We start from the raw sequence: 15,024 nt of genomic DNA on the forward strand, positions 1-15,024 counted from the left end.
CATTTCAGCATATGAATTTTGGGAAGACACAATTCAACCATAACAGCACCAAGGAATGGCCCTTTTTAACAGACTGGGAGTTCTGTGCATTTTCTGGGACTCTGATTTTGTTTTCTTAGGGCTCTAGAATTTTCTTTTCTTGGGGCTCTAAAACCTTTATGTTATTTGTGGAGTTGTAATGTTGGGACATGGGGAGATCTGGGGCTGATAGCTTCTTGTGGTAGGGAAGGAGACCAGGTTACCAACCTCAATCTGGATTCTCCTGGGATCTGAAGGATGGAGGCCAGTCTGTTGAGACCTGCCTGAGGAAAGATAACAACCTTTATTGTTCACCATTATGTCCCATGCCTGGCTCTGTGCCTGGCATCCAGCAGGGTCCCAATAACACTGTCCATTGCTTGAATGGACACTAGACCTCTGGCTACTCGGTAAAGTTGCACGAACCTTGGGTATATGGGGAGGTTATGAGATTGGAGTCAGAGGAGACTGAGCATGAGAAAAGGAAATTGATGAGGGGGAGGCTGCACCCTGAAGAAACTCAAGAATCAAGTTCACATGGGGCCATGTTCATTGAGTGCAATTATGTCTGTACCAGGTTGGTTGGAGTGGAGTTGGCCATGGAACTGGCAGGGTGACTGACCAGTGGGAGCTGTTTGCTTGTGTTGATCTGCCTGGGGAAAAGAGAGTCAAGGTCAGATTTGGGGAAAGCAGAAGGAGGAAGGGAAAAGGGAAAATTGGGGTTAGAGGGAAGACCAGTCATGCTTGGTCTTTTATTGGTTTCCTAGGACTGCTGCACCCACATGTCACCAATGGAGTAACTGAAAACGATGGAAATTGATGGTCTCACAGTTCTGGAGGCTGGAAGTCTGCATTCAAGGTGCAGGCAGGCTTAGTTCCTTCTGAAGGCTCTGAAAGAGATTCTTTTCCATGCCTCTTTCCTAGCTCCTGGAAATGATCCTTGGCTTCTTGTCTTGTGGCTATATCTCCCCAGTCTCTGGCTCCATTTCCACATTATCTTCTCCTTTCTGAGTCCCCTACTCCCTTATAAGGACATTTGCCATTGGATTCAGGGCTTATTGTAATTCAGGGTGATATCGTCTTGAGATCCTTACCTTAGCTAAATCTGCAAAGAACCTTTTTCCAAATAAGGCCACATCTCATGTTCCAGGTGAACATATCTTTTGGTGGTGGTGGTGGTGGTGGGGGTCACCATTCAACCCACTCTAGCATTTTATATTGGCCCCAGGCCAGATCCCTTGAACTTGGTCTGAGGCTTTGTTGGCTATTTTGAAAGAGTACATTCTGCCATTCAGGACACCAAGGGGCTGCATTGGTGCCTGGTCAGAAGTGGGTTTTGGGTGAGGAGACAGGTACAACCCCTCCCCTGTCACAGAGGTTAGTGTGGCAGTAAGAGTGCTTTCTGGCCTCCAGAGCTGAGCCTCTCGGATGGGACCTGAGATTGCACATTTCACCTGGGGTGCTGATGACAATAGCTCAGAGATTCTAACATGAAACCCAAATGCACATTTTTTCAAAAGAAATATCAAAGAATCAGTTAAAGGACTTTAAATCCGGAGCAGGATATAAAAGGTTGAAGAGAGGAGACACTGGCTTTTCTGTGAGCAGATTTCTTTGGAGAGAACTGATCTCATGCTAGGAGCCCCCAGGGTCCCACCTAGAAAAGTGGGTGAAAGTGTATGTGGGAATGGAGGAAGGCACTCACGGAAGGCTTAGAAGAAATGATGTCCACACTCCACTTGGAAAGCCCCGTGACATTTGACCCTTTGCAGTTTGCCGCAGTCTGGCTGGGCACAAATCATGAGCCACTCAAGCAGCAACAAACTTTATTTCCGAACTCCCGCGAACGCCACCCACTTGGCTTTCTCCAGGAACACACCACACACCAACTGGAACTCCCTCCCCCGGGCTGCCCATGCACTCACTCTTGGAACCCCATGAGAACTCAACAGGAACTCCAAAGTAGCAGGCGCCCGAGGCAGCAAGAGCCGCCCTATTACCAGACAGTAAAGGTCTAATATACAATTGAATCAATCCAGCATCATCTTAATGCCTCTTAACCATTACTTCTGGCAAAATGCCAGGGGCCATTCCAACTGGCTGTGGCTCTCAACAGCAGTTACCTGTGTACTGTGAACTGAGAGCTGACACATGCTTTTCTTTTCTGAGAGGCTGGGGCTGTTTGTCTGAAGCAGAAGCAGGAGGGAGGGGTGGAGAGAGAGAAGAGTGTGTGTTTTAGTTCTTCTGTAGAGAATATGACTAACCTCCTTTTGGCTGTTATGTCATTGGTGTGTGAATCCCAGGCACTGGTCTCTAAACCATGGTAGGAATATTGGTCTGGTCTAGATTTATCTCCATAAGAGATTTTTCCCAGAGGGCTGTGGCCTAAGCTTTTGGTCCCCCCACAGAACCCCTTAGAACTTACCTTTGGAGATTTCTTCGTGTGCACACTCACTTGATTTAGAGATGTGCTTGGGTCCTGATTAGGAGTCCCAAAGTCACAGGGAGCGAATATTCCTCTTGGGAGGAGCCCTAACTCAGTACCAGGTGGCAATAGACATGGAAACCCTCCATCTTCCTCCCCATTGGGTGGGATGTCTGACGTGAGTTCTCCACAGTTCTTGAGTCCCCAGTGGGATGAACTCCACAGCCCACAGAAGTGACCTGCCCATGAGCACAGCCTGTCTTCATTGGCCCCCTCTTCCCTTGCCTCCCTCCCTCATTCCTACTAGTGTTCCCTTCCCAATAAATAACAGACACTGGAATCCTTGTCCTGCCATCTGCAGGGGCATCCCAAAGTAAGGCAAGAGCTTTGCAAGATGGTGGAAGGACCTGTTACCCAATGTCCATGGGAGAGTTTGCCCAAGGAGAGGCAGGACATTCTGTCATAAGGGATGCTCTAGGGTTCATAAAGAACCTACAAAAGTTCCCATGAAACAGCAAGTGACTTTGAGCACTGGGCAAGCTCAGGATGTCACCTGAGGGTAGTCCTACTTAGATGGGACTCAGTTCACCCCTCCCTTCCCTCTTCCCCATCTTCCAACACTGGGGGAGATAGAAGCAGCCTTTATCCCAGGAAAAAGAAGCAATAGATCCCACTCTGAGCCCCCTTAGGTTGGTGTTTGCCCACAGCCATGCTGTGGCTGCGAGAGAGGCACAGATACCAGGCCAAACTGTGCTTACATGTGTGCTTATTACCTGAGTTTGTTATTCCATTTACCAAATGGTGGTTCTGTGTATGTGCAAGTGTGTGTGTGTGTGTGTGTGTGTGTGTGTGTGTGTGTGCACTTGTGCACACACACACATACACATACGCCTTGGTAACATACGTGTGTGCACGCATGTGAAGCTTCAGTGACCTTGTAGAAGAGGAGGGGAGCTGAGGCAAATCTTCTGTTGAAATATTTTGAAAGGCACAGCAGACTGTATTAGTTTCCTGGGCTGCTATAACAAATGATTCCAAATTTAAAACCATAGGAATGGATTCTTTCATGGTTCTGGAGGTCAGAAGTTGGAAATCAGGGTGTTGGCTGAGTTGGTTCCTCCTGGAGATTCTGAGGGAGATTGGTCAAGGCCTTTCTTTCTCCCAGGTTCTTGTGGTTACAGCAGTCCTTGGTGTTCCTTGGGGTGTGGCTACATCCATCCAGTCTCTGTCTCTCTCTTCACATGGCCTTTCTCCGTGAGCCTCTGTGTCCAAATTTCCCTCTTTGAAGGACACACACCATTGAATTTGAGTGTACTCTCAATCCAGCATGACTTCATCTTTATTTGATTATATGTGCAAAGACACCATTTCCAAATGAAGGCAGATTCAGATTTTAACATATTGTTTGGTGGGAAGGAGAGTGTGCACACTTCAACTCATAACAGAGATAATAAAATTAAACTCAACTTTTTTTTGAGAGAGAGAGAGAGAGAGAGAGAGAGAGAGAGAGAGAGAGAGAGAGAGAGAGAGAGAGAGAATTTTAATATTTATTTTTTAGTTTTCGGCAGACACAACATCTTTGTTTGTATGTGGTGCTGAGGATCGAACCCGGGCCGCACGCATGCCAGGCGAGTGCGCTACCGCTTGAGCCACATCCCCAGCCCTAAACTCAACTTTGATGCTAATTCCTAAGAATTACTTCTTCAGTGTTCTGGACATTTCTTGGGAGTGCCCGATGGGCAACATCCCCACGACATCCCATCCCAATGTAGCACAGCAAAGCTTTCCTGGGCACTTTCTCATAATGGCACTCATGATTGTAGTGGCTGTCTTCTATTCCTGGGGCCCTGTACTAGTCTTCCAATGGCAGAACCCCTTCTCCACCATCCTCTGGTTTGGGGGAGATGGTCATGTGACCCAGGTCTGGCCAATCCCCAGACAGTCTCCCCTGTTCCAGCATAATTTCTTCCAGAGGATCACATGACTCAATCAGGGTCCCAGGACTCCCTGAGACTTTGAGTGGAGACCCTGAGGAGTCAGTGGTAGATCCTGATGGACCAATGGATGATCAGCTCCAGGGACCACATGATGAGCAGGGTGCTGTAGGTCAAAGGTGTCCCTCCCACAAAAGTTATCCAGGAAAAGTCCTGATACTTGGTACCCATGAATGTGACCTTATTTGGAAATAGGGTTTTTGCAAGTGGAATCAAGTTGAGATCACGCTGGAATAGAAGTGACACATAAATGCAATGATGGTGTCATTATGAACAGAGATTTGGAAAAACACAGAGGGACAAAGGCCATGTGAAAATGGAAGCAGAGATCGAGGTGATGTAACTACAAGCCAAGGAATGCCAATGACTTTCAGAAGCCCCCAGAAACCAGGAATAGGCAAAAAAAAGGATTCTCCCCAAGAGCCTTCAGAGGGAGCATGCACCTGCTAACACCTTGACTTTGGACTTCTAGTCTCCCAAACTGAGAGAATCAATTTCCATTGTTTCAAGCTATCCAGTTGGTGGTCAGTGTTTGCAACAGGCTGCTTTCTTGGTCCAAGGCTGTATTTGGCTTTATGACTGGTAACTTCCAAGTGGATCCTCTTCATCAACTATTCAAGAGGAAATGTATAAGTCACATGGGCTGTGATTGGCCAATCATGGTTTCCCTTTCACCCTTTCTGCTTTGCAAAAGGAGAGTTGGTTTCCCTGTACAGTGTTCACCCAGAGGCTCAAAGAAGCCCCTTGCCAAAGACCTCTAATGGAATAATGTTTAGGCTCCATGATTTAGCCCCACTCCTCCTCTTCATTCTCTTACACACACCCTCCTTCAGCCTCTGGACTATGTAGACTTCTTCCTGCCTGGGGGCTTTGGAGTGTGCTGCAAGCTCTTCCCAGATGCCTTTAAAACAACTTTTAATCATAAAAATTTCAAGCATGTATTATTCCATATTCTGCTGCTAAAACAAAACAGCCAAAGATAGCTAATGCATAAAGAGAAAATTTATTTAGTGCACAGAGTTGGAGGTTCAAGAGCATGGCACCATCTTTGGCTTGGACCTCATGGCAATGGCACCGCCATGTTGGGAGTGTGTGCAGGAAGCCAGAGTGTGGGCCAGGCTTACTCTTTTGTAACAACCGCCCTTCTCTTTTTTAGGTTAAGCACTTTGCCAGCTTTATTGTTTTTAATATCACAATAACAAGAGTTATTTGTCTCCACTTTTTGAAAATGAGGACACTGAAGTACAGAGAGACTGAACACCTTGTCCATGATCCCACAGATAGTGGGCTGGGAAAGTAGGATTCATACACCGGAAGGCTGACTTCATCTATTTTATTACCCTCTATTTTATCATGCACATATGTATTCTCAATTAGTACATTTCAATTGCATAGACTCATGGACTTCATTGTGGCATATTTGTAATGCAAATAACATACTTTGATCATCCTCCACCTCCATGGTCCTTTCTTCCCCTTCCTCCCATCCTCCTGATCCCTTTCTTCTTCTCCTAATAGTTTCCCTGTTACTTTCATATTGTCCCCTGCCCCAGATTCCATACACAAGGGAAAACACGTGATACTCGCCTGACTTACCTTGTGAATACGATGATCTCCAGTTCTATCCATTTTCCTGAATATGAGGTGATTTCGTTCTTTTTTATGCCTAAATAATCCTCCTTTATAATAACTCACTCTTTTTTTGAATTTTAAGATTATTTATTTTTAAAATTTTTTTTGTAGCAGGGATTGAACCTAGGGGCACCTAACCACTGAGCCCCATCCCCAGCCCTTTTTATATTTTATTTAGAGACAGGGTCTCACTGAGTTGCTTAGTGCCTCGCTAAATTGCTGAGGCTGGCTTTGAACTCCTGATCCTCCTGTTTCAGCTTCCTGTATAGGCATACATCACCATGCCAGGCTCTATGATTTTTTAATTTTATTCACTCTGTTTAGATATACATGACAGTAGAGTGTATTTTGACCTATCACACATACATGGAGTATCACTTCCCTTTCTTGTGGTCGTACATGATATGGAGTTTCACTGGTCGCATATTCATGTATGAACAGAGGAGAGAGAGTTATGTCCAATTCAGTCACAACTTACTCTCAAGGGAGCTCACGGGGATCTCATGAGAACGACATAAATCACTTCTGAAGACAGAGTTCCTCCATCTCTCACATCACCACCTTGGGAAAAAAGCTTTCAAAAGTGCGACCCTTAAGGACACCCTCAGATCTTATCCAACCACAGCAGTGCATATCCTAAAGGAAGAAAACAGTAGTATAATGAATCATTATGTAGCCAACACTGAACTGCAACAATAATCGATTCATTGTCAATCTGTTTCATCTAGACCCTTATCCACTCCCCTTTCCCTCACCAGACGATTTTTCAGCAAACTTCAGTATTACATCATTTTACCTGAAAATATTTTGATGTCTATCTCTAATAGGGCCTTTAAAAAAAGAGAACTGAGATGCCATTATAATGTTTAAAAACTTTAATAATTTCTTGATAGTATCAAATATCCAGTGGATATTGAGTTTTTTTATTGCATAATAAAAGTCGTAATCTTTTTGGAAAAAATAGATTATTTGCATTGGGATCCTAATAAGTGCTGCACATATTCAATAGCTCTGTCTCCTTTTTACTCTCTTGTCATTTATTTGAGGAAGGAAGCCAGGATATTTGTCTTAGAGAGCTTTTTAGTCTGTTTTTTTTTTTCTGATCACATGCTTGTCATTTCATAACACTGTCCTCTGACACCTGTGAATCCTGTAAATCAGGTCCTTAGATCTAAAGGCTCCTTCAGATTCCGGTGCACGGGGGTGGGGAGGTTACTTCGTTGATGGTGCTGTGAACTTGATCGGGAGGGACAGTGTCTGGATGGCTTTCCCCATTTCCTGTTGGCTCTCCATTTGTGTTGAGGACCACCATCTACATCTATGATATCAGGGGACACAAGATATGCCCAGAAGCTGGGCGAAGTGGCGCATACCTGTAATTCTAGCATCTTGGGAGGCTGAGGCAGGAGGATCATGAGTTTGAAGCCAGCCTCAGCAGTTTAGTGAGGCCCTCAGCAACTCAGTGAAACCCTGACTCTAAAGAAAATATAAAAAGGGCTGGGGATGGGGCTCAGTGGTTAAGTATTGAAAAAAATCTGGAGAGGGGCTGGAAAATGACCCTGGTTTTCTACAGAATGCCTTTCTGTGATCAAAGCACGTTTGCCATGTGCTGTCCCATTCCGAGAGCCTTGATGTATAATCTCGTGCTCCTCCACCCAGGCTGCTGAACCACAAAGTGCAAGTGGGCTCCTTTTAGCACTGGGTAGCATGGACCCAAATAAGTAGCCCCTCTTGATAATCACTGTCTAAAGTACAAGATTTTATTTCCTGGCTGAGAAAATGTCTCCTTCCTAGAGAGGTTTGATGTGCTTTCTGGGGAGCCCTGTTCGTCTTCCTGATGAATTAAACAAAAGGGGGAAAAAAACTTCAGGATTGGAAAGAAGAAATCCAATGTACCCAACTGGGTAGGGAGGACACCTAATAGGCTGCTGGGCACAGGCCAGACTTCTGGTCTACCCTGCCAGGCCTCTTCCTGCAGACCACATCAGGCTAGTAGGCATGGGAAGGTCACATTGTCCTGTAATCTCACAAGACTCTTTGGCGGATGTGGCTGCAGAGAAGCAAAAATGCCCTGTGTCCTCCTCAAGGGTAATAGGACTCATCTGGTGGTACTTGCTTTTAGCTCAGGATAGGTTAGATGAAATCCCAAAGCAAAGGACCCACACTGAAGGGCCCAGAGAACTCCCAGTTTCCCATGTTGGCAGCACCAGGATCCCTATATGCTCAACAGAGGAGTCCCACTAAGCCTAGTAGGGACTGGGGTGAGTCAGGTCACTGGATTGAGGGCTGGCTCTGGTTCACTTTGGTTTTCTGGATAATCAGCATAGGGCCACCTCACACCCTTGTTGAGGGTTTCATCCTAGGGAAGAGAGTGAAGGGAGTCTACCAACTTGCTTCTTGGCTTGGCTTTTTCTGAGGCCTTCTGGGGAACATGGCAATTTATTCTCCATCTTCTGTCTGTCTGTTTGGTTTAACATCAGTACTTTTTTTAAAAAAAAGATATAATTTTATGATAATGAAACCTCATATTAAAATCCAGTGTTCCACAGCTGCTTCTGGTTCGTGGCTGTGGTCCTCTGAGGGAGACACCTTGGGAGGGATTTATCAATTGCCAGGTGGCTACTGTCACTCCAAAAATGCTTTGGGGACACATCTCATGGATGTGCTTTTTGGAGCCTGTGCCATATGCTTTTAGGTGGCAGCAGACCTTGGTCCATGTTTCAGCGACCAGGTCAGAGGATGGGCCCCACGTAGAATCCGGGTCTGACTCTTGACCCAGTGCCCAATACCCAGCTCAGGAGATATTTGTGGGATATAAGAATGATCCAACCCTTTTCAGGATCAGAAATGAGGTAGGATGAATCACAGCAACAGGGCGAGCCAGACTTTCCTGCTTGGCTTGTCAACATTTCTGAAAGGTGGTTTCAGAAAGCATTTAGTGGCATGCCATCCCTCCGGCACGTCCCTAGAGCGTGGAGAGCTGATCTGTTCTGCCAGAGAGAGTGACGCATTTCCGAGGGAGCCAACTTTCCAGATTCCTCGATTGTTGGGGCCGTCATTCTGGGACTCTGGGAACCTCGCCATGGCTTACCCTGCTCTGAATCTCCAACGCCTAGCGACGCACACATGGCAAGTGTCCTAGTTTGCGTTCTCTCAAGGATGTGGGTGCAAGTCGTTTATTTGGAAAGAGATCCCAGAAGCCCAGTAAGAGGGGGCAGAAGTGAGACAGGGAAGGAAAGAAAGCCAGTAAACAGTGTGGAGGAGCAGGTGGGCAAGCGAGGCTCAATCCTGCTGAGAACTTTCTGGAAAACAATGAAGAACATACCCCAGAGTTGCCCTCCATTAGAAGGTCCATAAGCCTGAAGACAGAGAGATAAGTGCCGGACACAAGAAGCCATTGAAGTTTCCAGAACTCTCCATCAAAGAGCAGGTGACCTCTAGGGTGGGCTGAGGGGATAATGAACAAGGCAGTGTGTTCTATGACAAGTGATTCAATGTTTGTTGAATGAATGTTTGTTGAATCACTATGTTGAAACTACAGATCCTCAGAACATGGGAATAATAATGATTTTGGCAAATATCACAGTCAGCAGGAACAAGCCCTCTCAATTTTAATTTCACACACATACGTATACAGATGCCAATCTTGTAATATTATGCATTAAACACATATTAGATGATTTCTAATTTGTTCTGCTCAGCACACAATGTTTATTCTTGGCAACTTTCTAGAAATAACACCTTACTTGTATGTGTATTGGAAAGAGAGTGGGGTTTGGAGTCAGAAGGGCTTGGGTTTGAATCTTTCCTTGCACCTTTTCATGACCTTGGGTAAATTATTTTGTCTCTTTGAACCTCCTCCCCTGGGAAATCAAGTCATAATGTCACCTCCCCAAGGTATTTTGAGGATCAAGAGAGGTATTGTTGGTCCAAGGAGTTAGCTATGTAGATAGTACTGTGGAATGAGAAGTCTTATTTTCCTGAAGGTTCTTCCTGCATTCAGATCATTCCTTTATTTACTGAGTATTTATTGGATGTCTACTGTGACTTGGAAACAACCCTAACCAGAGTCAAACAAAACAAAACAAAACGACACTTCATGGAGCTTAATTTCTAGTAAAGATTGAAGACAATAAATGAAGTAAATAAGCCCATTTTATAGTCTGTTAGAAAGTGACACATTCAGGAGAAGAAAGAAGGGGTATGGACAATGTAGAGAAAGTGTGTAGACTGCAGTGTTTCCATGGGGCAGGTCAATGAGGCCTCCCTAAGAAAGTGACCTGAGGGAAGGAGAAAAAGAGGAAGAACATTCCATGCGGAGGGGACTGCAGGTGCGTCTCTTAGGTGGGAATGTGCGTACCTTGTCAGAGGAACAATAAGGAGCCACTTATATTCATTTCCTGGGGCTCCTCTAAGAATTTACCAGAAACTGGTGACTTAACAATCAACAGACTCAGTCCTGGAGGCCAGCAGACTGAATTCAAGGTGTCTTCAGGGTCACACTCCCTGTGGCGGTTCTAGTGGAGGATCCTTCTGGGCCTCTTCCGGCTTCTGGTGGCTCCAGGTGGCTCCAGGTGTCCCTGGCTTGTGGCTGTATTGTCCTGGTCTCTGCTTCCATCTGGACATGGCCTTTTCTTCTCTCCACGTGGCTCTGCTCTGTGGGTCTGTCACAGGGACACCTGCCGCTGGATTTACAGCCCACCCACATAATCCAGCACCATCTTGTCTGGAGATCTATCATTTTTTTTTTTTTTGTCATTCAATTCTTTCTTTCTTTCTTTATTATTTTTTTATTAGTTGTTCAAAACATTACAAAGCTCTTGACATATCGTATTTCATACATTTGATTCAAGTGGGTTATGAACTCCTATTTTTACCCCATATACAGATTGCAAAATGAGATCTATCATTTAGCAAATTCCCTGGCCACAGCCTCTTAGAATGTTATGGGGAGGAGGAAAATATGGGAGATACCTTCCAATATTCCCAGTGGATGGCTGAAATCACAGATAATACCCAACCCTGTGTTTACTAAGTTTCTTCCTATGCCTGTGATAAACATGACTTTATCAATTAGGCACAGTAAGAGATTAACAACATAAGAAAACAGAAAATAACAATATATTGTATAAAGTTACGTGAATGTGATCTCCCTCTGAAATATCTTATTGTACTGCACTCACCCTTCTGGGGATGGTGTGAGATTGTAAAGGTGAAATTTCTAAGCTGTTTCTAAGCCGCAAAGCCTGAGTTAAAGTGTAAGAGACCGGGCATTGTAAAGTTTCCAAGCTGCAGGGCCTGAGTTAAAAAGCAAAGGGCTAGGTATTGTTAAAATCCTCTGTTAGGATAATACCTGAACTGCCCAGTAAATATTCCTCCTGATCCTCTGGCTGTTTAATAGCTAAGGGCTCTGAGTAGCTCCGCACGTAGGCATCCAGGCCCCAAAACCAATCAGTTTGAATGTGTACCCCGCTTAGAAGTGACCAATCACCCCTGCCCAGCCTGTTCCCGCCAATGAATGTACTAATCATGTCCCAGAGTTGTTGTTCAATTTTCCCGCACCTCATGATGATTTGTTCTGATGTATGCAAAGCCCCCCGCCCTCCCCAAAAAGTGTACTTAAACTCTGCTTGACCTCTGCTCTGGGCTCTGGGCTGCTCTCCCTTCCTGAGTGAGCCTTGAGCCCCAGCATGCTGGTTCAATAAACTCCCTCCTGCCAATTGCATGAAGCCAGTCTCTTGTATGGTCTCTTCCTCCGATGCTTCACCGGACCCTTACAAGATGATACAATTCTGAGGGAATGAGAAATAAGGTAAACAATGTAGACATTGTGACAGCATTAGGCTATTATTGACATTCTTTACTGATCCCAGGAAGCCATTCTGAGTAGCATGATGAAATTTCCTTCCATCCTGCTCCATTCTGCCTGAGATATGAATCATCCCTTTCTCCAGTGTATCCACGCTGTATATACTACCCACTCGTTAGCCACTTGGTAGCCATCTTGGCTACTTAGACTACTGTAGTGTCCCAGCTCTCTTGTTCAAATAATTCTCAGAATGGCACATGTTTTCAAACTGAAAAATTATTTACTTTGTCATTTTCTGTTTAAGATTTTCATACCACCACTGACCTCGGGTAACTGAAACTGCAGAAAGCGAAACAGCAGGTAAGAGGAGAGACTACCGTATGTCGCTAATACTAGGAGCAGGTGCTGTTTGTTTCCTGCCCCATTTCCCTGCAGCCCACCAGAGTTCCTGGGCAGCTGGGGTGGATGATTTCCAGCACATTAACTGCCTCCCATTTCAAGGGCTATGTCTCTCAGTTCCACTGCCTGAGGGCTTTTTGGAGCACCAGGGGAGTTTGCCTGGGCCAAAGCAGGAGCGACCAGAAGGTACAGGGAGCTAGTGCCTCAGGAATGCCCTTGGCCAAGGAAGGCTGGGATTGTCAGCTAAATGTTCCAGCCTCCTTCCCCGCAGGGGCTGATTCTGAGGCCTGTGCCTTGTGATTTCTCAGGGGTCCTTCAGGGGGTCTGAGCTCCAGCTGCCTACATGGATAATCTCCTCTTATTGACTTCCCTCCCTGTTCGGTCTCACCCTCTCCATTCCCTCACTGGGGTTCCAAAGATCTCACAAATAAACAACCAGCACCCAGACCCTTGTCTCAGGCTATGCTCTTGGGGGGGGGGGAATCAAAACTATGACGCCAACTAAGAAGCATGACAATAGACAAAGCATGACAATACACCTTCAGACAGTGTACAGAAAGTCTATGGAATGATCTCAGAAAGCCTCTTGGATGAGGTCAATTTGCTCTGGGTTTTGAAAGACGGATAGGAGTTGAATAGGCAGTGGAGGTGGGAAGGGCGATCCAGGAAGAGCAGAGCGTGTGAGCAGAGGGAGAGGTGGGGGAACGCAGGATGGGCTTGGGATGGTGGGAGGGAACCAGGAAGCAAGTGCATAATACAGCACAGGGGGAGGATAGGACCTCGGTGGAGAAGAGGCTGGGAAAGCAGGTGGCAGACAAATTGTGACAGGCTTTCCCTGCCAGGGTGACACGTTTCCACTTTATTCTGCAAACTTGTTAGCCTTGTTCTGAGGATACTCAGGGGCCCAAGTGCAGACCCTGCAGTGGAGTGTCAGGCAGGAGCAGGACAGAGCCTGCTCTTCTGCAGCCAGCTGGTGCTTCTAGAGAGAGGGCAAGGGGACAGCCTGCTTCTTCACACCTGACGCGATGCTTCTGTGAGCACCATGGCTTTTTGGAGTATTCTCAGTCATGTTCTCTCCTCAGTGGCCCGGTTTGTGATAGCAAGGTAGGATCCTGGATGAAACTGAAGAAGGCTAAATATGTCTTAGGACATATTTCCCTTCTTGATTCCTTGATTGAACCTCTCTGCTATCCTTTCCCATTCCTCTCTCCCCTCAGCCCAGGTCCCTCATTTGCTCTGGGTTTTGAAGGACGGATAGGAGTTTAATAGGCATCGGAGGTGGGAAGGACAATCCAGCACAGAAATCTGGAGAAGACATCTCCAGCCCTGCAGGGGGAGAGCAACCCTAGCATAGAATCTGCATCAGCCTGGAGGGAGACGGCTGATGTCTTTCCCTCTCTTTTACTATTAACTTCCAGGGTAGTTTCTAATCCATTCATTTATACTAAAGTGTAGGTGACTGATAGGGAACCAAAACATGAATGTACTCCAAGGAAAAGCATCATTCAAACCTAAAAGGGGACAAAGTCCTTGTTTGCTTTAAGCCACAAGAATGCATCTCATTGTGGAATTTGGAGTGGACTAAGCACAATACTTTCCTGGCCTTTTCTACTTCCTTGAACTGCAAACAGGTTGCATCTTTTCTGCATCCTGGAGGGGGGGGGCGGCAGCTGCCTCCCTCCAGGCTGATGCAGATTCTATGCTAGGGCTGCTCCCCCCCCCCCACTGCAGGGCTGGAGATGTCTTCTCCAGATTTCTGTCCAAGTTCTCTCTGGAGGAAGGACTAGCCCGAAGGAGAGGAAAAGAAATCAGCCTCCTTTGGGCCTCTGTGGTTACTCAGGTCTTTCCACAGGTCGCACAGTCTGCTTTGTCCTGGGGGAGCGTGTCCCCCGGGGGCTCTCTATCAGCGCCAGAGGCCCAGAGCCTGGTCTCGCCCTAGGCAGAGGCTGCGGGATCCGAGCCTCCTCCGGAGCCCGTGGTCCTGCTTTCCTGCGGAGGGTTGATTGGCTGCATTGGCTGGAGTCTGAAATTACCCACAAAGTCACCTTTTTCGGCTCTCAGCGAACCATATGCCGCCGCTGCTGGCCGCGTCCTGGGGGATGGCTTTTTCCCCTTCAGCAAGCCTCCAGAAATGTCACAGAAATTTATATGCTTATTCACAGAGCCGATAAAGCAGAAAACCGGCGTTTCAGCTATTTTTGTTTTGCTTTGCAGATGGAGAGTAAGAAGCATAAATCTCTCCCTCGTTGGACTGTGTGGCCCCCACTCTGTGTGTTGTATGAGACGCTGCTCAGCCCATGGGGTACGGGAGCCACCCTGCCATGCCATCTCCCCCATGGAGGAGCCGACTTCAGAGAAAGATCAGAAATGCAGCCATGTCTGCTGTCCCTCAGGGCTTGGGACACCCTGGGTGGCTGATCGGTGGCACCAAGCTGCTTTGGAGACAATTGCCTCTTTGTAGGTGAAGGGGGGCACGGTGCCACCCGTTCTAGTGTGCCTACGGGGCCTTGGCAGCCGTGCTCTGAAATCAATGGTGGCTGGATGGATATTGCTATGCAAAAACTTATCCTCAAACTTCTTGCTCACCATTTTGAGGACCAGGAATTCGAGAAGGGCTGGGCTGAGCAGCTCCTGTTTGAGCTGCAGTCAGATGGCACACAGGGCCGATTTCACGGGGCTGGGGGTCCACCATAGCTCATGCATGGGGCAGCTGGAGCCCAGGTGGCTGTTGGTGGGCATGCCCACAC

The 15,024-nt window shown here is 46.7% G+C and overlaps 1 long non-coding RNA gene across 3 annotated transcripts in view; it reads left to right on the forward strand.

The window, feature by feature from the left end:
• The window catches only part of LOC144371779 (uncharacterized), a 38,079-nt gene that overhangs the window by 13,063 nt on the left and 9,992 nt on the right, over positions 1-15,024 (forward strand). For all 3 annotated transcript variants that reach the window (XR_013431889.1, XR_013431890.1, XR_013431891.1), the window contains 2 exons: positions 12,183-12,238; positions 14,492-14,579. This is a non-coding gene — a long non-coding RNA (uncharacterized LOC144371779). The remainder of the gene's footprint in view (positions 1-12,182; positions 12,239-14,491; positions 14,580-15,024) is intronic.

Source organism: Ictidomys tridecemlineatus, chromosome X, assembly GCF_052094955.1.
Source record: "Ictidomys tridecemlineatus isolate mIctTri1 chromosome X, mIctTri1.hap1, whole genome shotgun sequence".
Taxonomy (NCBI): Eukaryota; Metazoa; Chordata; class Mammalia; order Rodentia; family Sciuridae; genus Ictidomys; species Ictidomys tridecemlineatus.